The sequence below is a fragment of the Dromaius novaehollandiae genome, chromosome Z (assembly GCF_036370855.1).
Source record: "Dromaius novaehollandiae isolate bDroNov1 chromosome Z, bDroNov1.hap1, whole genome shotgun sequence".
Taxonomy (NCBI): domain Eukaryota; kingdom Metazoa; phylum Chordata; class Aves; order Casuariiformes; family Dromaiidae; genus Dromaius; species Dromaius novaehollandiae.
In genome coordinates, this window is record NC_088132.1 from 69,769,296 (window position 1) to 69,789,861 (window position 20,566).

Here is a 20,566-nt window from a genome sequence, read left to right on the forward strand (position 1 = left end):
CAAGTCTTTCTATCTGGGATCCCGTGTGTGGCTGTCTCTTGGAGGAATCAGGCCAGTCTGGGATATTATCCCAAAGAGCTTGTCAGGGAGCCAAGGCAAAGGTTGTGTTCTTTTAAAGTCCAAGAAAGAGGTAGGACTGCAAGGGATGGGTCAAGGTTGTTGCCTGTAAGAAGGGACAGGCTGGATCACAGTGTGTCTGTCATGGGTAAATACAAATTTCTTCCCAGCTCCCTCACCAAGCCCAACTGTTCTATGTGAAAAACACATTGCTTCTGCACCTGAACACACAGAAAACGCATAAGGACTTCCTGCAGTGGGGACTAGAACTTGGCCTCCCCACGCAGCCCTGCTGTTTGCAGAATCACCCTTACTCCTGCTTCAGCCTTTTCTGTCTCTGTAGCTTCACTGTTTTTTCTTAAGGGATGGCCAAGCTTCAAAAGCAGAGTGGACAGTGCCCTCTAGCCTAATCAGGTGGTCAGAGCACCCTGCAGACATGGAAACATCCTCTTGAGCACCCTTACCCATTGCAGCCCAGTTCTCCCACTTCCCAAACAAGGCCTTAGCCACCTCTGTAGTTGGAGGTGATGGTTCCACAGTGTACAATGGCATCTGTTATTTCTCCCATGTGACTTCAGAGAGAGCAAATTCTCGGGTGTGTAGAACCAAGAGAGGGTTTCAAGCCACAAATGCCAGTTGAGGTGGCCTGAGGATTGTGAGTAGGTAGCACAGGATGTGACAGAAAAGATTAAATTAATGTCATCATCTCCAAAGCCAAGTGAGATTCCATCTAGATGTGGCTTCGCACTGTGTGTATATTTTGCATCTTAAAGGTGCACCTTCACAGAGTCCTCCTAGGCATCGGTCTTGTTAATAACAGGCATAAGGATTAAGCCTGTATAAAAGGCCAGGAATTAGGCATTGTGGAACTGCTGCCTATAGGCACATATCAAAAGAGGCAAGACAATAAAACCTCAGCTGCAGAGCTGTGTAGAAAAGCAAACCTAAGAAAAGAAATGAGACACCATGAATTTCCTGTTGGCTAGTACATGTGTCCCATGCTCAGCAGGCTGCTTACTTTGTCTTCTCTGTTCACAAGATGCGTGTATGGGTTTGTAATGATGTATCAGAATGAAACTGAGTTCTTAGGTCCAAGAAAGAGTGTGTCTGGGCTTTAGCTTTGATTTTTTGAGTTCTTATTTTTTTAAATCAGTGAAAACTAGCATCCTAAACAAAGAGTGATAAGTGTTAAAGCGGTGTGCTGCAGTGCCTGTAGCTAAAGCACGCTTGACTCATGTTTGACTCCAGGCTGCGTTCCACAACAATGCTGTGCATAGAAAGGGAAGAGGTAAAGGCTGAAGAGGCATTCATCACCTGGAGCTTGCAACAGTCAACGTGGCAAAGTCAAACACCTATACTGGGGCTTTACTTAAGTGTCTCTATAACTGGAATTAAGACCCTAATAACGCCTTCCTGCATTTTCTGGGTATGAGAGCTAGATAGTCCTCCCAAGAAAGGCAGTTTCTGTGGTCCAGTAGGTATCCAAATTGGTTGTAGAGGTCCTGGAGGATGAACAATGTCCTCACACACTGAGGTGTGGTGGGCTCAGAAAGAGCAGAGTCCAGAAGACCTTTGGAATAAGGTACACAGTTCTGTTCCCTCAGCTGTTACAATATTGCTTCAGATGATCAACAGACAAAAGGCGAGTTCCCTGTTTTCCCCCGCAAGCATCAGGCTCCTCCTGTCAGTCCATCCTCGCTATTGTGAGAACACCTGGGTCCCTGGCCATGCCTGAAATACTCCTCAGTCTAATGGCTAAGGCCCATGGCTGAATGATGAGCTCACCATCTCTCCCAGCCTAAGGACAGCCTAGAGCCCAGGACTGTGGTTTGACACATGGCAAGAGTGCTGCTTCAACTTTTGCCCTTGGCTGTTTATTCTAGCCCTACATCCCTTAAACCTTTGCCCTTGGCTGTTTGTTCATGTTTATTCCTTCTTCCTCCCACCCCTTCAGTGGCTTGGTGTTTGTGCTCAGTGTAATTCACAGCAGGGGAACTATTCAGTTGAAAAATACCTTCAGGGGAAGTTAATTAAAAAAAAATGCAATCAATTCCTTGATCTGTCTTATTTATGTCTTATGGATGAGCACAAACATTGTCTTATGGATGAGCACAAACATTTGTGCTAACACAATGCAACAGAGGATCAGAGAACATGTGACACAATGGATGCTCAAGCTGGTACTGCTGGCAGAAAAAGTACCTGACAAATCCTAATCTAGGCCAGTACAAGCACTACATCAGCCTGTACCTCGTGCACTCACAGTATCTGGTTCAAGAATTTGCTCTGCAGCCTCCCTGGTAAGCTATTCTTCAGAGAGAGGAACACTGAACAGAGCTGACTGTGAATGTGAACCACTGCTTCAGCCCAGTGCTATCAAATGAGGCTCTATGACACCGGGATGGCTGTTCACTGCATCTCAGGTGACTCAGATGAGGAAAGGAGTTGCCTAGACATCCAGCTTTGCAAAGATAGGAACAAGACAGAACATGCTCAATAGTACAATTTTCAGCATGTAACTACATTCCTGCTGTCTGCAGTATTCCTGCTGTCTACACGTCCCAAGTCTTTTACAGAGAACAGTTTTCTGCCTGAAGAATCTTAGTCTTAGAGTCCTGATGCTACAACAAATCATCCCCTGGGTGGGCGGCCTTTGGCATTACTGGGGATGTGCAGAGAGGCAGACATCTGCCCCTCAGGTCCTGCTGTCAATCTGCAATCTAGTGAAAGCAAAGATACTTGTTACACCAGAAGGGAGGATGTGAGGATGCATGCAGATATGTAATTAAGTGGGTACTAGGTTAGGATTGTACGTCATTGGTAAAGATGTTCTCGTATAAAAATAAAAGCAGAACACAGGATAAAAATAGATCCACCTTGATGGAAACTCCTGGAACAGATACAGAATCAGCCTCAATTTTTAACCTAATGCAAACAATCGTTTGCCTTTATGAAAACATCTCTCAACTTGACTTTTAAATATGCCGGGATTATCTTCTTTTTTATAGTTAGAACTTCTATTTATGTACCGATACAGAACTTATATTAAGTAAGCCTGTAAGAGAACTGTGGTTAACCAGGGCAACACCAAACAATAATATTTGTAAAATCAGGCCCAGGAAGGGTAAAGCTGCTTCTACATAAATGAATTTTGCTGCTGTGTTCTCTAAGGCCACATCTTAAGATAGCTGTACATTATTTAACACCATAATATCCCAAGCCCTGATGCACTATATTAAGCAATACTGAAAACCACAAGAAGTCCCAAAGACTAACTTTTCTTCTACGTGGTGTCATGTAGGAGTCAGTGGTTACAACTAAGTGCACAGCCCCACCCGTAAACTTGCCTACATTCTGCAGCTTTCATACGTTAGTACATACTTGCACATGGTACAGAGCATATTCTGATGAGTGTTCGGTACCTTAGCGTAGGGGCTATGCATGCTGCCACCCTGTCCAGCAGTAAATAACTGAGGTTTCTTCTTGGGCATGAGATAAATGCTATAAGCCTTGCATATAGCTGGGAAGACAAACAGCAGTGTTAGTAGAAAACATATGGATCACAGGACTTGCCATGCTTAAACACATCCTTAAGCTTGCCATCCACCTTCCAGGTGGATACCTTCCAGACAGAGAGCCCGTGGGTATCTAAAGATCTAGCAAGCTGTATCACATCTGAAAAGTGATGTGGAAAAACTGAGAGGAGGAATGCAGGGACTCTGTGTAAATATAGAACTTCATATGCTTCTGAAAAGCACACGTTAGGTATCTCCACCTCCTCCCTGGCTAAGCTATCTTTTTCTCCCTACTTATACACTGACGTATAGAAATTTAGTTTCAAGCAGTGAGTGGGTGTACAGCTCAGGCCAAGGACAGTGTGGAAGAAGGCATATTTGTTTTCCTAGATATGGTTCAGCAGTGGAGAAGGTGGTGTGGCCTGGCAACTTTGTGCAGGGAGAATTTTGAAGACTGCAGCCACTTATACAGGATTCACTAAAGCTGGCTGTTCAGCTGAGTGACAGGAATTCTGGTCAAATGACTTCTGTTCATGCACAGATCAACTCTGGAGTGCATGCAAAGTTCATAACAGTTACGGTGCTTTAAATTCATCTGCCATGTTCATGCCATGGATTGAAGCACAGAAGATCTGAAGCATCACACAAGCATCAACTTACTAAATTTTGTAGCATAGGACATGTTTCTCTGTGGGAGCTCTTAGACAGAAATAGAGGAAGCATGGCGACATCTGTCTGATAAACTGGCAAGCAAAAGGATACAACTGACGGGAATGATAGGACACCGGAAATGGAGCCAACACAACAGTGACAAGAATTGCTAAGTAAGGAGCACAGTGAAAACCTGCACAGAGCAAGGCAGTATATTTGAATGTGATACATTGATGTTGGGACTTGCAATATTAAGAGTATAGAAATGTCTGAGATGTTCTCAGTAATTTTTATTTGCAGATTTCCATGCTTGTCTGGCTATTACAAATCTAAATTAGCTTGTAACTCTCACAAATCCTCTTTTTCATGATGTAATTAGGCCCTTCCACTACTGTGCAGAGTAAGCCTCTTCAATTTCATATCCATAAATCAGACTTAGTTCTAGGACTGGTTCCACCAACCCTTCCACAGTTAGTAAGATTGTTACCATTTGTTGGTGTTTATCATGTTCTTCAGAGATTTATATTGAGCTTCATTTAGCTTCATTTTCTTCCAAGAACTATGCTGTATCTTGTTTCACTGACACGAAGGCTGACCTCTCATGCTACTGTATGGGACTCAGCAATGGGACTCATCCAACATGATTAAGGATGTGCTGAACTTTACACTGCCGGTATAATCAACTGTGGGATGGTATAAGTGCTTAGATTGGGAAGCAGGCCTGCAGCTGTTAAACACTTTACAACATGCAGGTTGTTTTAACAGATGAACTCCTGTAGGAAGTCCTTTCTCAGGCATTAGCTCACTATAAACACTATAGAAATTTGTAACTGAAACACTAAGACTGGTCTGAATGATCTGTGAATGGAATGCTTGTGTCTGGAAGCATCAGAAGACACAGAGAGCAAAGGCTGAACGAGTGGCCTGTATTGCAAAGCAGGGACATGAACGACAGCAGTCGAACCAATAAGCAGTGAGGAGTGTGTTGTTTACATCAAGACCAGAAGATATCTACTCTGATAAAACTACAGCACAGGCAACTCGTCACCCGAAAACCCTTGTTCTGATAACATGGGTTTGGATAACATGTCTTCCCAACAGGAAGACAGACGGTAGCCATAAAGATGGCAAAACAAAGAGACAAAGATAATGGGCAGAAACTTTGCCCAAGATTAATGGAGGATAAGGCAAGCAAGATTCTGAAGCAAAATCATCCCATAAAAACTGCTTGACTCAAGAAGGTGTAAAAGACCTGTCCAAAAAATAGTTCTTTGTTGCCAGTCAAGAGAGACCCAACATACTTAGTGAGGACTCAACAGCTGGTGTCCTCTATGCTACATACAAATGACCCTGGCCAGACCACTCGGGCACAAATATCTTGATGCTTGGCAGTATGTGGCAGGGAGATCCACCTTGTAGCTAGCTTCTCTGTATTGTGTGGATGAATCTTCACCTTCGCTGCTAACCATAAGAGTCTTATTACTGGCAGTGAATCCAGTATTTCCACACAACGTATTTTTGAGGCATCTGAGGTAGAAATTTTTGCAGTGAAAGGAATGCAAGTGCCTTCAATCTAATTGTTTTAGGCAAGTAGTGTTTTTCTTTCCATTTCTTTTCAAATTCATGGCACTAAGTTAGCACAGGTCAGCAGATCAAAGTCCTTCCTTGCTCCTGCCTGCAAACACAAACCACAATAGAGCATATGGTTTTCCTGCAGGCAGAGGCAACCAGGGAATTTTGTGAAGCCATACGGCAATATATTGACAACGTGTCACTGGGATTTGCAGGCATGGGTCCCTAATGATGAAGAAAAATCTCCGTATTTGAAAAATCTTAATTACAAAGAGATTACTTCTCTGAGGTCAGAGAACTCATTTCCAAGAATAGCTCTGATCCAGCCTGACAACACAGGGATGCTTCCACTGCAACCTCATAGGAAAATAGGCTGTTGCCTTGTGAATGTACCAAAACACATGCACTATCCAGTGTACTCGAGGCTGTTATTGGCATGAGAGAGGCTACTCTTGCTCCTGTCACAGCAAATGTGAGTTTTGTTATTGGCTTTCCTGGATACATTCAGTCAGACATCAAATTTGTTTTGATGGTTGTATTATATAACCATTTTTTAAAGAACAGCTTAAGAATAAGAAATAACTTTTATAGACTTAATATATAGTCCATAAAATGAATCATTGGCAGGCCTTTCTTGGCAATATTATGTATTTACACTCTCTGGTGTTTGTAAATGCTGGTAGAAGTACTGCATCACACATGGTTGGTTACACTGTATGGTTTTTAAAATGTGCACACAACTTTTCAGCAAAGGAAGTTCTTTAATATTCTTCATTGGCTGGAGGAAAGTGGGTGCCAAATACAACTGTGAAATGGGAAACAATGCACAAAGGAAAAGTTCCAGAACATCAACACATCCGTTCCTTTTCTCTGCCATAAATAACCAACACACCCTTAAAAGCAAGACTAAATGGCTCCAGGAAACTCTCATTAATGAAAATGTCCTAGCGGGGCTTCTCACTTTCATTTGAAATTTACAGTGCCCCAAAAAGCTTTTTTCTGACCTAGAGAGCAGATAAGTTGTTCTCCAAGTAATATTAAGTACTAAGATAAACTAGCTGGCCTCTTATCCAGAGAGACTTAAACGTTCCTCTCTCACTGCCCAAAATGTTAATATTGAAAGGCATTTTCCTGCTGCTGTTAAGATGGATGACAAAATCCTGCACTGAGTTTATAAAGGCAGAGTGTGTATTCCAGCATCTGCCCTTCAGTTATCTGGAAACCAGAGATAAGGCAGGAAACAAAATAAATGACCTGCATATACGTACTACATGCAGTTAAGTTTTATTTTAAAATAAAATAGTTTTGATATTTTACAGGGAAGGTCACATGATGAGACAAGATACATAAATGGCATAGTTGCTGCAGATCAGTAGGGGATAATTAAACCAACCTTTCATCTATGGTATATTTATATTTAAATTAGCATATTAACAGTATGACAAACTGATATTGAAACTTGTGTTCTATAGATTTGTGTTAAATAGCCAGGTCAAGAAAGTTTCTTAACTTCTGATTGAGTCATTAAAAATTGAGTCATTAATTACAAAACCAAAAACCAAATAACTTCAGAAACTACCCTTATGTCTGGTTTCTCTTGTCAGCGTCTAATTTTGCAATCATATTTTTCCACAAAACCTCTTTCCCCACTTCTTCCATGGAATGGCTGTGGATTACAGGGAAAGCTGCCTAGCTAAGTATAAAGAGGAAACAGTAAAACTGACTATTGCTTGATTTTGTCGTACAGAAAATGGGCCAGATCTTCTGCATTTACTCATGATACAGATTCCTTGATCAACAGGGCTTCTTGCCAAGTGAGAAGCCTGTGAGCCTTTACTAAGGGTAAAATAACACCATCTGCAGAAAACATAGGCAGTAAATTTCATTTAACATCTTTGATGCCTTCAGAAGAAAGTTCTTGCATCCCTTTAGTGCCTGTAAACCTACATTTGTGGGTCTGTCATCCATGGCCCAGGGTGAGCTGCATCCTTAACAGTGTCTCTGCAATCCTTGATCCAGACTCAAGGGAGGGCACCAGGCTGCAATTCCTGAGGTCTGGAAAAGGAGAAAGGCAGAGGCTGCGCTCCGTCAGATGGGTCAGACACAGTGATAAGGGCACCTTTTCCCTATGCCTTCTGGTGCTATGGATATGCCCAGTAATACTGTTTCCTCACAGGACTGCGGGAGTCCCTGGCATCCACTGCAGCCCTGGGTACTGTTGGGTTGAGAGAGGGCAGGGGAACTTCAGGGCTACCATGGGAACAGGGAATTAAAGGTCTTGGGCAGCCAAAGTGCCAGACTTCTTGGAGTGCACAGTGGAGTCCAGACCCCAGAACTAGGCATCCAGCAGCTATTCCCGGTGTGGAGAGATTTGGGCAGTGGGACTGTGAAGAGCTGACTGACGGATGTGTTGGGTAGGGAGCTGTTTAAACCTAGCTGACAGAAGAGCACTAAGAAAAGGACTCTTTCAAGTCAGCGCTTCTTTGGACTTATAAATGTTTTAATCTATTTCAGGAGGAGACATCATCTTCTGCCAAGCAACTTGTGCTTTTAATACAAGTCTGTATAGTACATATATAGTGCTGTTTAATACAAGTCTGTATAGTACAAGCAATTATGATTCACAGCCCAGGGCTTCTCTTCAAATGCAATTTAAAAAAAACGTGTTTCCCAGGAACAGTGTGTGTGTATAAGGAGACTTCATGCTTCCCTTTAAGAAGGTGACATAGGTCAAAGGGTAGAGGACTCTCTCAGGATACAAGGTCTGAAGTCAAGCATGGTCTTAAGCCAGAAGAGACCTAAACTCATGTCTCCTGAAGCGTGACCTAACTATGAGGTTTATGCTTCTCTTGTTGACTGATGCTTCGATTCTCTTTGCACAAGCAAAGACAATGGAAAAGAGGGAACAGGGTTGAAGATTTTTTTTCTACAGAATAGCCTGTATCCACTTAGGCTGAGCAGGGAATGTGCAGGGTGGCAGGAGACTCTGACTCTGGACCTGCAGTCCATCTACTTACCCAAGATGGGACACAAGTCTGGACCCAGGATCTCCATGCAGTTATTTGAGGTTCCTTATCATCTAGGATCTCAGAAAATCTACAGCAATGTGGAAAACCCCTGTAGGAACATGTAGACAGAAAAACGCAAGGAAAACTGAGCAGTTGCTTTCTTCTCCCCATCCTGCTGTGGTTTACTGGGAAACGAGGGAGGAGTCACAGACCTGCTAACTCTTCTGATTTTATGGGCCTTGTGATACACGTTTTTTTAATTGCCTGACTCTTGAGACTGTGGAATTGTGAGTTTTGTCAAGTGACAATTGTGAGATTGTCAAGTTTTATTTAAAAGAGAGGCTGGCATGTAGCTGATGTGGCTTCAAAGAAACGCTGGAGGTTGAGCCCCAGACCTCAAACACTAGAGGTGAAGAGAAACATAAAATGAACCAAGACTCTCCTGGGTCTGGAGGGCCTGGCCCACCACTTCAAGCCGTTGAGGGCCGTCACTGTTGAAGACATGCAAAACACTCTTCTAAGTAGGATATTTTCCTGTGCCACTGAGAGAACCTGAAATGATCAGATCAGGTTTGTACCTTAATCTACCCCAAAGCATGCTTTTAATAGCTCGTCGGGGACCTAACCAAACCGCTGGTCACTGGAGAATCTGTAACACCTCAGTCCTGACTGAACCCTGGCAATACAAATAAATAATAATGACAGGCACAGCGACTGCGGAGTGCGCCTAAAACCCGGGCTGTCGTCGGTCTGGCAGCGCATCGCGGCGGGGCGGCGAGGCCTGCGGGAGCCCCCGGCGCTGGAAGCGCCCTGCGGCGGCGGCGGCAGCCCGGGCGAGGCGCGGGCGTCCCGGGAAGGCTTCGGGGGGGGCCGGGCCCCGGGGGGCCGCAGCGCGGCTCGGGGAGCCGCAGCGCCGGGCCGTGCGTGGCGCAGGCTCCTCCCGCCGGCGGCCCGCCAGCCCCTCTCCTCCATCCCTCCCTCCCTCCCTCCCTCCCTCCTTCCTCGGCTCCATCCCTCGGCGGCGGCTTCCTGTCGGCGCTGCGCACTGCCGCCCGCCGCAGCTGGGCCGCCCGGGACGGCGCCGCGGCAGCGCCCGCCGGCATGAGGCAGCCGCAGGGCACGGCGAGGCGGCGGCGGGTGAGTGGCGGCCGGGCGGCGGGGGGGGCGGCGGCGCCCGCCCGCACGTGGGGGGAGGCCGCCCCCGGCCCCGGCCCCCGCGGTGCTGCGCGGTGCGGAGGGGCGCGGAGGGGCGGCGGGGGAGCCGCGGCGCTGCCGCCCGGGCGCCTCCCCGCGAGCGCGGCAGCCGTCTCGGCTCCGCTCGCCGCGCGGCGGCCCCGCGGGGCAGGTGGCGGCGGCCCCCGGTGCCGGCGCGGGGAGCCCGGCGCGGGCGGCGGCGGCGGCTGCCTGGCGGTGCGCGGGGGAGACCGGCGGCTCCGCGCCGCCGCTGCGCGCAGCCTGCGGCTTCAGTAGAGGCTGTGTTTTGTCAACAGCTCGTTCTGCCGGGCGGCAGGTTGCTCCAAGGACCGGACAGCCGGAAAACACTGCTACCCCTCTTTTTGATTTTTATTTTCTTAATAAGTAGCGCCCTTCCAGAAGCGGGGGGGGATCTGAGGCTGTGCAGCCCCTTCCGCGCCCGGGGAGCATCTGGCCGCTGCGCGCCTCGCCGCTCGCTGCCTTGCGCCGCCGTAGGGGACGCGGGCGCTGTGACAGCTCGCGGTGCTGGTGTGAGGGACCGCATTTCTAACGGCTGGAGGCTGTGCTTAGAAAAGAGCCCTCTAAGCCCCCGAGGTGCTACGGAAAGATCATCCTTCTGTCGTTAAAATTCAGCGCGCGTAAGTAGATGGGACCTGAGCACATTTATTGGAGACAAGCTTTGTGTTGCTTCGGTAAGAACTGGTGACATACGTGGTTTGATTTGGTTTTTAATTGCAATCAGTCATGGACGCCTGGGGACTTTGCTATAAATGGGAGTAGAGCAGCAGATAAATGCTGTAGTCATCTAGTGCTGGGCAGAGTTAGGCTTTGAGCTGTCCTGTAGGAATTGTCACTTTGATTTTCTTGCAGGGACTTTCACGCTCAAAATGTCCATTGCGAAAACAATCAAGGTTTCATGTTCCGTAACCAAGCTGGCCACGTCCTGTCGAACTCCCTCAAGGAGTCATGGGCATGGGTAGCCCTGTGCTGTCTTTAAAACCTAGCTTGTTACTAAAGTTAGGGAATGCAACTTGCCTTTGACATCGCACCTGGAAGTCCGTTCTGCCTTTTTCCCTTGCTATAAAAGAATTCTTTAAATTCCTGTTAAATCCTTCGTTCAGCTCTGTAGAACAAACCCAGGCTGTTAATCGACTTAGCAGCTTTGGTAGCTGTGAGGAAGATTAAGGTCTGTGCCCTGCCATTCCCCCCCTCAAATTAGCATGTAGCAATGCTAGTTGAGACAGTGTGGTGTTTAATGTAGGTCCCTCAGTGCACGTGTGCTTTATAAATAAAGCTTGGCACCTTCTGCGGGGAAGAATGCGTGCATTCCTCAGTCTGCGGAAAGCCTCTGCTTGTCCTCAGCTTCTCAGCCATTGTATTCTGTGGTTTTGCTGATAAAGGTAAGCATTGATTTTTGTATGTTTTTGGTGATAAAGGAAAGCGTGCGCTTCTTGACTGGGCGCCGTTGTGAATCAAGAGCAAAACAAAAGTCATGGTTGATGAGGGAAAGGTTGGGATCTAGGAGAGGCAGCAGGAGCGAGGAGTGGGTCTGCAAAATGAATCCTGCCGTATCTGCAGCTGGTTGGTGCTGTTCAGATTCAGCTACCCGTCGTCAGTTAGATAGGAGCCTGCGAGTTTCTTCGGAGGGGTCTGCTGAGGCAACTAAGAAAAGAAAGCTTCATCTCAGCAGACTGCAGGTCTGCAGGGGTCTGTATCTAAACTGGAAAATTTTTTAGAGGTCCACGATTCAGAAGCTTAAAAATCACCAACTTGGAGCTGCTTTGAACGATAGCTTTTAGGCAGTCAGCAAATCATCAAATTTTGTTTGGTTTTCCTTTCTGTTTGCTTAGTCTTTGCATCCTTTCATCTTATCGCTATTTCACCGATTCAACATTTTATCAGCATTATTAAGTGATAACAGTTTCCATTGTGCACTTTCCAAACATACCTTTTTAGTCACTTACAGCCACCAGTGGCAAGTAGTTTAGATTGTATCAAATCCCTTTACAGGTGTGCCGAGGAAAGGGAGAGACTTAACCTTTAGGCAGGGTCATTCTCATAGACTTGCCGAAGATTGTGGAGTACATGAAGAGCCATTTGGGTGGAGATGCTCTCCAAGAAAGAGAGATAAACTTGTTTTTACAAGCGGTAAAGCTGCCGCTGCTGCTTTAACACAGAATTCATGGGGCTTTAATTTTCCAGTGCTTGATGAGTTAGGATCTGTTGCCATAAGGTCACATCTGTTTCAAGATCCTGCACAGCTCAGACAGATTCTAAGGGCTTCAGTAACACTAATAAAATTGTCTGAATTTATAAATGTCCATATGTAACACTAGAACAGTCTGTAAATCCATTACAAGTGGTTTCGTTTGAGCATGGTTACATTGTTTTATCCAAAGGGGAACTGATAGTAAATTTTGTGCGGCGTGAGAAGATGATGTATTTAAACACAAGGCTAAACGTATGTTAGTAAGAATTCCATGTGAAAGATGAAACGGTCCTTCAGGAAGAGAGCGTCTGGCAGTCTTAATCTAGATTTTTGCAAATACCGATTCTGTCTTGTAGAGTGCAAGGCATTACCAAGGCTGATGCAGATGGATTATATTTTTCTGCAAATGACTCAATAGATGATATGACCAGGTACGTGAGGTTGTTTTGCAGTTATGTTTTGTGCTAGTGTTCAGAGGAATGCAGAGGATGGTAAGTAAATTCAGCGATTGCTGTTGTGTAATTTGAAGAGTGAGGATACATTTGTTAGATGAAAACAAAAATGATGTTAAATTTTTAAAAGACTGTTTATGTTATCTTGTAATGAGCTTTGTTACAGCTGTTGAATGATAGCTTTTGGATAATGGAAGGGAAACAGAAAAATAAGTCAGGAAACTTTCCGGAATGAATTTTGTTCTGTTTTAAATAATATTCATTGATCTAGGAAACAGTTATAATAAAAATACTGGAAATCCTGGCTTCAGATACTGATACTGAAATACAGAGAGGATTCAAGTGAAGGGATGTTAATTAGTAGTGCAAAGGGAGAAGTCTGACAAAGGAGGTTTAACAGTGCTCTGGTAGGTGAAAGGCAAGATATGGGCAGCTGCCTTGAAGAGGCGATGCCACAGCTCCACGTTGGGCAGTGATTCACGTGCACAAAGCAAAAGAGAACTAGCAGGAAAGTCAGTTTATCCTCTTGTCACCGTAACTAGCTAGAATTAGTTGAAATGGTTTCATGTTCTGGTTCGTCTTTCCCTCTGAAATTTAGTTTTGAATCCTCTTTGATAGTTGGGTGTTGAATTTCTGTCTTAAAGATAAGAAAGAGAAGCTACTTTCTTCTAGGTATGGATTGAGAGGTGACAGTGCTGTGTGCCCCAAGGCTGGTTTATGTATTTCATTCCATAAACTGCTCAATGTAAAAGATACAGATAATCCCTGGCAGTCGGGCCTGGAACCCATGGTCCCTGCCTGCCAGCGAGTGCCCTCTCCCAAGGACACAAGGACACAAGGACAGAGTCATGCTCTGAGTCAGTGATTACTTAAGCCATGGGGAGAAATGCCATCTGCAGAAAGCCTTGAGAAGGATCCTTCCCAACTGGTCTGCTGCCTGTCTCTTAGAGTAGTCTCCAGGATGGTTGAGGATGTTTCCCACTTCCCGGGTGAGTGCTCTAACCACTGCGCTGCCTTAGAAAAGGGAGCATCACAGCTTCTTTCTTTCTCTGATTGTCTTTAACCAAAAGCAATGGCCTCTGCTCTTTCTGTGGAAGTCAATTCTTGGATACAAGCGTGACATGTTCTCTGCATGTTTTATGGGCAGATGAGGGAACAATGACTTTGCGGGTCTCGAGCATTTAAGCATTAGGCAGATGTTCTGGCCCTGCCAAAGCTGAGACTGTCTGCATCTGTGCATGCTGATGCCTCCAGAGTTTTATCATTGCTTCTGTCTTTTTTTGACAGTAATACTAAGCTGTAGCTAAATAGGAGTTTGAAGCATCTTTGTTTTAGGTTGTGTCTAAAGTTCTGGTTTTATGGGTGCTTAGAGGTCTCCATGGATCTCTTCCAGAGTCATTAAGGTGGCAATGATAGGGGCCATATAAATTCCTGGATGGCAAGAGCTGTTTTCTTATCTGCCTTTGGGGTGGAGGGGGAGCTTAGGATACCAGTCACCAGGCAAGCACCGAGGCTCCCGTGTTGTTTGTCTGCCTTACTAATTTGTAGATTGACAGATAATGATATCTAGAGGTTCTGAATTGACACTGAGCAGAATACCAAAGCACTGCTTTTCATATGCACCACCAGTTTTTTGCTGATCATTGCTGTTCTCCCTCCCCTGGAAGTTTCGTAATTCCTAAATTTATGAAAGTTTTGTAATTCCTAAATTTACAGATTGTTGGAGCCCTCCTATTGTGCTTCTGTAAGGCCCTTGCACTTCTGCTAGAACCAGAAACTCTTGGCATGGGCTTTTGCCACTTTGCTGCTGTCTCCCTTTCCCTGCTGCTGCCTCTGGAATCACTCCTGATAGTAGGTTTTACTGCAAGGAGAAAGTGCTTAAACTAAATATAACTCCTAGCCCTTCAGTATGAATGTTGGTCAGGGTGTAAGGTTTTGAAGGGCATATATCTCCCCTCCTCTTTCCACGTGCTGTCTGGAGCTGGCATTGGAGTGATATCAAAGACGGTTGCTACAACAGAAGCAGCTTTGCCAGGCAGAGAACTGCTGAGTTGTCAGCTGTTGAGTCCAAATTATGCCTTTTACCTCAGGGAGCACAAGTTATAAAAGCATGTGTCATGGAAACAAGGACAGCACCATACTAATTCCCTGCTCTTTCTCTTTCTGCCTCACTCCCCACCATGCCAAAAATCAGACCCACAGAATAGGCTGCAAGAGAGGACGGGCCGCCTGGGTTGCCAGCTTGGTGCAAGGGGAGCACCTGCAAGCGGGATGGCTCCCCCCTCGCTTGGGCCACGTGTTACCAGGGAGCAGAGATTTCTTTTTCACCTGTAAAACCATAAATTTAGGGGCTGCTTCCTGCAAAACAAGAGTGCAGACTTTGAGCCAGCCTCAGGCAGTTGAAGTTTCCTGAAGTCTTAGGAAACTACAGGAGGACTTTCTTTGGATTGCTTTTGTGTGTTTGCTGTCTTCCAGGCCAGCTAAAAAACTTTGCTGAACAGTAATGTTGATTAGAAAATTATTGGGTTTTTGAGGGTTTTCTTTTTTCTTTTTGGTGGGAAGATGCTCCTATATTGATGAGCAACATTATACCAGTGTTGTCTGCCATTATAGCTTAGTGCATTTTGATGACCCTTTACAGTCAAAAGTACTTTCTTTCAGAATATATATATATTCCTAAAATAGCAAAATGTATTTGTGCTTGCTCTATAACTATAGCTGTACTGATAATAGCTTTATAATATCTACTGAATCTTGATAGCTTGATATCAGAGTAGCTTAGTAGTTTGCAGTGCATAATCATGAAGTTTATATAAAGTAATTTGTACTATTTTTTTAGTTGATAAACACTAACTTAGAAGTATGTTCGAATACTGCTTATGCTTAATTGACTTTGTCATTACTACACAAGTTGCTGCAAGCTGTAGTAAAGACGCAGGTATCAGAGATGGTCGAAGATAGTTTGCATGGTCAGCCTGGCTCAGATGCTCCCTGTTTTCTGTTTCTGGGCCTCAGCCATCTAAGCTAGCTTTACTCCTTAAATGAATCGGTTGCTTTTCTCCAAGAGGAAATCCTGGCTGGGCTGACTGGACAGCATGGTCGAAGGTCTGTTCTGGGTGGCATGGATATGGACTATGGTAAGCTGGGCTGGCACTGTGGGCAGAGCAAGCTAGCTCTATCCCAGTTGACTTTGTGCCCTTGGGCATGCAACACACTTCCAGCCTAAAGCTTTAAGAATCACTTTCTTTTTATTTAGAGCACTTTGAACTGAGAAGCAAGCGCACAAAATTGTCTTGGAGCCAAATGGTGATGTGGGCCACTAACTGTGAAGTGGTCACTGGGCTAGTCCATTCCTGGGCATGCTGGTCCCAAGCAGTGTGAAGGCAAACCAGTCTGCAGCATTTAGGCTGGGGTGAAGTTACCTCTGTAGTACAGTCTACCGGCAGCATGGGCATCTCTGATATGTGTTATTTCTGTAACTTTACAAGCTACATTTCAAATTACTAGGATGTCTGAGAGCTGCACTGCACATCCCACATATCATGAAGACCCAGGGGAGAGGGAGATACGGACATGGCTGTGTTCAGTGTGGGGCTGGCCTGAGCAGGGCTTTTGGGGCTGTCTGCTGATATTTGCCCTAGCCCTGCAGCCCTGCTTCCTTTCAGATCAGGACTTAAGCGATCACCAAGAAGCTCTTGTGCCAGGACAGCTGAGCTGCTCTTCGTGTGATGTAACCCTGTTTGTATGGCTGACCATGGACGTGCCCGTCTTGAACTGCGCTATCTAATGGCTTCTCTTAGCTATAAAATCTGTGAGGACAGAGCTACAAATATCTTTCTCAAATAATTGGTGTTAATAATACTGCAGGGCAAAAATGCTGCGTAAGTCAAATGAATTTCGAAGGAGAATTATAGTGGTCACTACTATAGTTGGGGCTTTTGCAGGCTCTGAAGCGCAAAGGTGAATGTAAGCTGTATGTATTCCAACTACAACTAATTTTCAGAATATTTCATATTTTGGATCAAGTTCAGCACTTCATAGCAAAAGAGATGCTTGACCTCTGAGGTTTTACAGCCACTCTGGAGCTAAAACTAAGGAGATAAGTTGTTAATGTTTAATCCTAGGGAGAGAAACTCTGACTTACTTATGTTGTAGACTTTACTGTTGTCTTGAGTTATGTGTAACAAACCCTGAAATACTGTGTGTGTGATAGGGACATAAATGTTGCACTTTTTTCTTTCACTTTGGTTAGAGTTTCTGCTGGTTCTGAGGCTAAAAATATCTGTTCCCTAGTGTCTACCTATTCCTCTTCCTTTCCCCCTCGTTCCCCCTGCTCCGTACTCCTCCAAAGGTCATGGCTACAAGAAATCTTTAGTATGCTGGTCCCTAGGCATGTAACTCATAATTCATCTGCTAGAATAATATTGTCACAGTTCCCAGTATAGAACAGTCTTCTCCTCTGATTTAAATGTGATTGATCTATTGCTTTTCTGAAATGCCAGGAAGTTTTCAGAAAAGGATATTTTTGACCAAACCTTGTGTTGTATTTCAAATGATAGGATTAATTTGGATGTAAATTTAACATGTAACCCTTATTTTAAATCTTACCTCAAAATTGATAGCTAGTCCTCTGTATATTGTCTTCCTTCAGCATTAAAACATTTTTTAATTAAAGATCTATAGGATTTTTGTGCCAGTTTAGTCTGAGGTAAACTGAACCCAAGAATAATCTGGGAACTCCTGCATTGAGCCCATGTTTAGAAGTTGTGTAGGAATGCATTCAATCTTACCTTTAAGATTTCAAGCAGTTCATCCCATCCTTGAAAAGCTTTGCCAATACTTAATTACCTTTACTTTTAAAAATATGCGCTTTTAGTTTTAGTTAAGATTTACTGCAGGGCATCGACTCTTGCTTGTATCTTTGCGTGGGCTATGTTAAAATCCTTTCTCCATGTAGGTAATTGAAGACTGTGTTCAAATAACCTCATTAAACTAAATAGTTGTATTGTTTTAGGCTTTGCAACTACAGCCTGTCTCCCAGATCTGAACTGCTCTGCTCCATTTGATTCTGCATATGAATGAACTTTGTACTGGATTAAACCATTTCTATTGCTAATGAATGTTTAATTTTTTTCTCTTGCATTGTTAGATCTCTTTCTTCTGTTACCTTGTCCATAGAGATTAAACTGGGAGGACTTTTATTTTCAGTAGCTTTTATACATTTACTTGCTTGAGCTGTGATAACTTACAAATTTGAAGGTTTTCTATCTGCTTCCCCATATTTCAACTGATGAGTGGTGCAGCCGGTGTTAACATGCGATGAATATGTCCTTGAAAAAATAGCTTCTTCTTTTTTATCCTTTTGCCCTACTGTATGCTTGCTTGTTAATCAGTAGGTAACTCTGGACTGGAGATCAGTTTGGGCAATGATTATTGCAGGCAGTAATGGGAGCAAGTGCTCAGCATTACAGTAACTGCTTTTAGAATTAGGTTGTTAACAGTCTGTGAGCAAAATAGTGTTAATTTTTCCTCCTGCATGTTAAACACAGAAGGTGTACATATAATTCCCCATCTTTTCTGAGTTGATTATATATGCATCTTTTAACTTTAGGTACCTAATGTGACTACCCACGTCAGCATTCAGTTCTCCTGAGGAGTAAGGACTGAGCCTGTCACAGGCTCTTGCAGCTGGGCCCCTGCCAAGAGTGGCAAATGTAAGTTTATGCATAACTTTACTCATGAAATAAAATTAGTCACGTATTTACAGGTTTGCAGATTCAGGAGCAGTGTGTGTATGTATGTGGTTACTGAGGTTTGTTGTCATAGATAAATCAGTTAGTTGCACAGTTGCGAACAGCATTCCATGGCTTTGAGATACCTTCTCTGCAGTGGGCACAGGTGATCTCCGGTAGCGTTAACTGCCTGTTTCATGCGATGTGTGAAGTAAGATGTTACCATCCAAAGCTGTACTAGTGACTTTAAACCTGAACCTGAATACGTTAAGCCTGAACTAATGACTTTAATAAGAATTTAACTAGTATTGCTAATAACTTCCTCCAGTTGATCTCTTCTTTTGAAGTAATGTACATTGATTTTTGTGATTGATTTAGGGGTTTTTTTTGTTTGTTTTTTGCTTTCTAATTTAAAAAAAACCCTCTTTGAGATACTTGTCACTAACATTCCTGGTACTTATATGGATCTCTGATCTTTTTAATTTGTTCTGCCGTAGCTCACAAAGACTCTTCATATATATTGTTCTAAAGTCAAATATTTATGCCCTGAGGCACACACATTCTCATTTAAATAAATTTTGCAAATGTAATCATTATAGAGATCCAAAATATAGCTTTTTAGTATGCAAGACTGCAGAACTGGGAAAGGCAGAGTACTCTCCAAAGGCATCTGAGGTGGTGTTTTTAAATGGTAAGTGGGTTCTAAGAACTTGCTTTCTGGTGAGATTGGCACAAGATCTTGTAGAAAAGCATTCCGCAAAAGAAAAAAAAAAGTGAGATGTTGGTATTTCATACCATCAAACTTACACTAGAGGTTTTGCAGATCTCTGGATTTAGAAAATTAGAATGTACTCGGCCTTGTGAGTCGTACATTATAAATTGGACAGGTCCTGATGAAGTGCATAAAGAACAAAAATATTCCTAAGGAAAAACGAGACTGAAACAGAAACTAAAAATAAAGCAGAACATGCCTTTCTTATAACTGTATCAATTCACTTTATCTTCTATGCGGAGCTAGGTTTCCCCTCGCCCCCGCCGTCTCCCCCGCGTGCCCTGCCACCTCTCTTTGCAGCCACCAGAGAGACCATTGAGAATTGTCGCACGTCTCTCGTTCCCACAGCCAGACTTGCTCAGCAGTTTGGAAACAATAGCTGCTTCATTGCCGAGCCGTGAAACAAAAAAGTTAAGCGTATCAGCAACAATGCATGAAAAATGTGATGAACAACCTTCCACCGGAAAAGAGGTTTCCATGCCAATGTGTAGGTATTGAGGATTTATTGCAGACAGAAGCTAATCAGTAAGAAATCCTTCTTCTTTCGTACATCATCTGCCAGCTCGGTACTGAGAGAAGAAGTAAACTGTGAGATTTACTAATAATAGCAGGAAGGAAGAACCATGTTAAACAAAGATAGCAGAGTTGGAATGATTTCTGTGTGTAAAATTCAAGGATGTTTTCCCTCTCCTTCTGCACACATTTTTCTACTCACCCTTCAGAAAGTGAAAAAAAGCCATCTCTGATAGAAGAATCTTGCTTTCAAAGGAGGATTGAGGGAAAAGAGGCAGATTCAGGTACAAATGATGGCCGATTGTCCTACGAAAATGATGAGAAAATGTGAGATGAAGGGCAGCTGCAGCTTTGAAAATTTCTTTTTTGTTTCTTTATTCTAAGTCTGAATCAGGTCAGGAGAAACTTGTGGAACTGACTCACTGTGCCCTATTAGTAGCAGTCTCAATTTTCTATGAGCTGCTGTCAGTTTTAAATGAGATGCAGCATCGTTAGCCTTACAGACACTGCTGTCTCAGCACTTGCTAGTGTGTTATTTACAGGCATTCAATTCACTGGTTTTGCTAAGTTCTAAACCAACTGGCAGAAAAACATTGTTTTATTTTACAGCAATAAAAGTGATACATCCCAGCCTTCTTACCTGTTCTTTTAAAATGTTCAGATCTTCGTTGCTTTGTTACTTTTGTTGAGCATTTTCTTAATGGCTCAGAGTTTGCTCAACTGTTTGATCCCCATCAGACGCTTTATGAAAAACTGAAGAGCTGCTAATTTACTTATATCAAGCAAAATTAAGAAACTTTCTAAGTTAAATGATTCTAATCAAAAGACAAAATGTAGTCTTCTTGTTTGGGGTATTCAAAACAAAATTTAGGAATTTCTTAGTGTCTTCTT

At 43.8% G+C, this 20,566-nt stretch overlaps 1 protein-coding gene across 7 annotated transcripts in view; it reads left to right on the forward strand.

Moving 5' to 3' along the window:
• The window catches only part of LOC112983592 (leukemia inhibitory factor receptor-like), a 143,127-nt gene that overhangs the window by 78,327 nt on the left and 44,234 nt on the right, over positions 1-20,566 (forward strand). For 3 of the 7 annotated variants that reach the window (XM_064502084.1, XM_064502083.1, XM_064502087.1), the window contains exon 5: positions 18,270-18,372. The gene's annotated coding sequence lies outside the window, so the exon portion shown is untranslated. Of the gene's footprint in view, positions 1-9,790; positions 9,941-10,496; positions 10,636-18,269; positions 18,373-20,566 lie in introns of those variants that run through there. The other 4 variants (XM_064502085.1, XM_064502089.1, XM_064502086.1 and 1 more) reach the window with 3 other exon arrangements.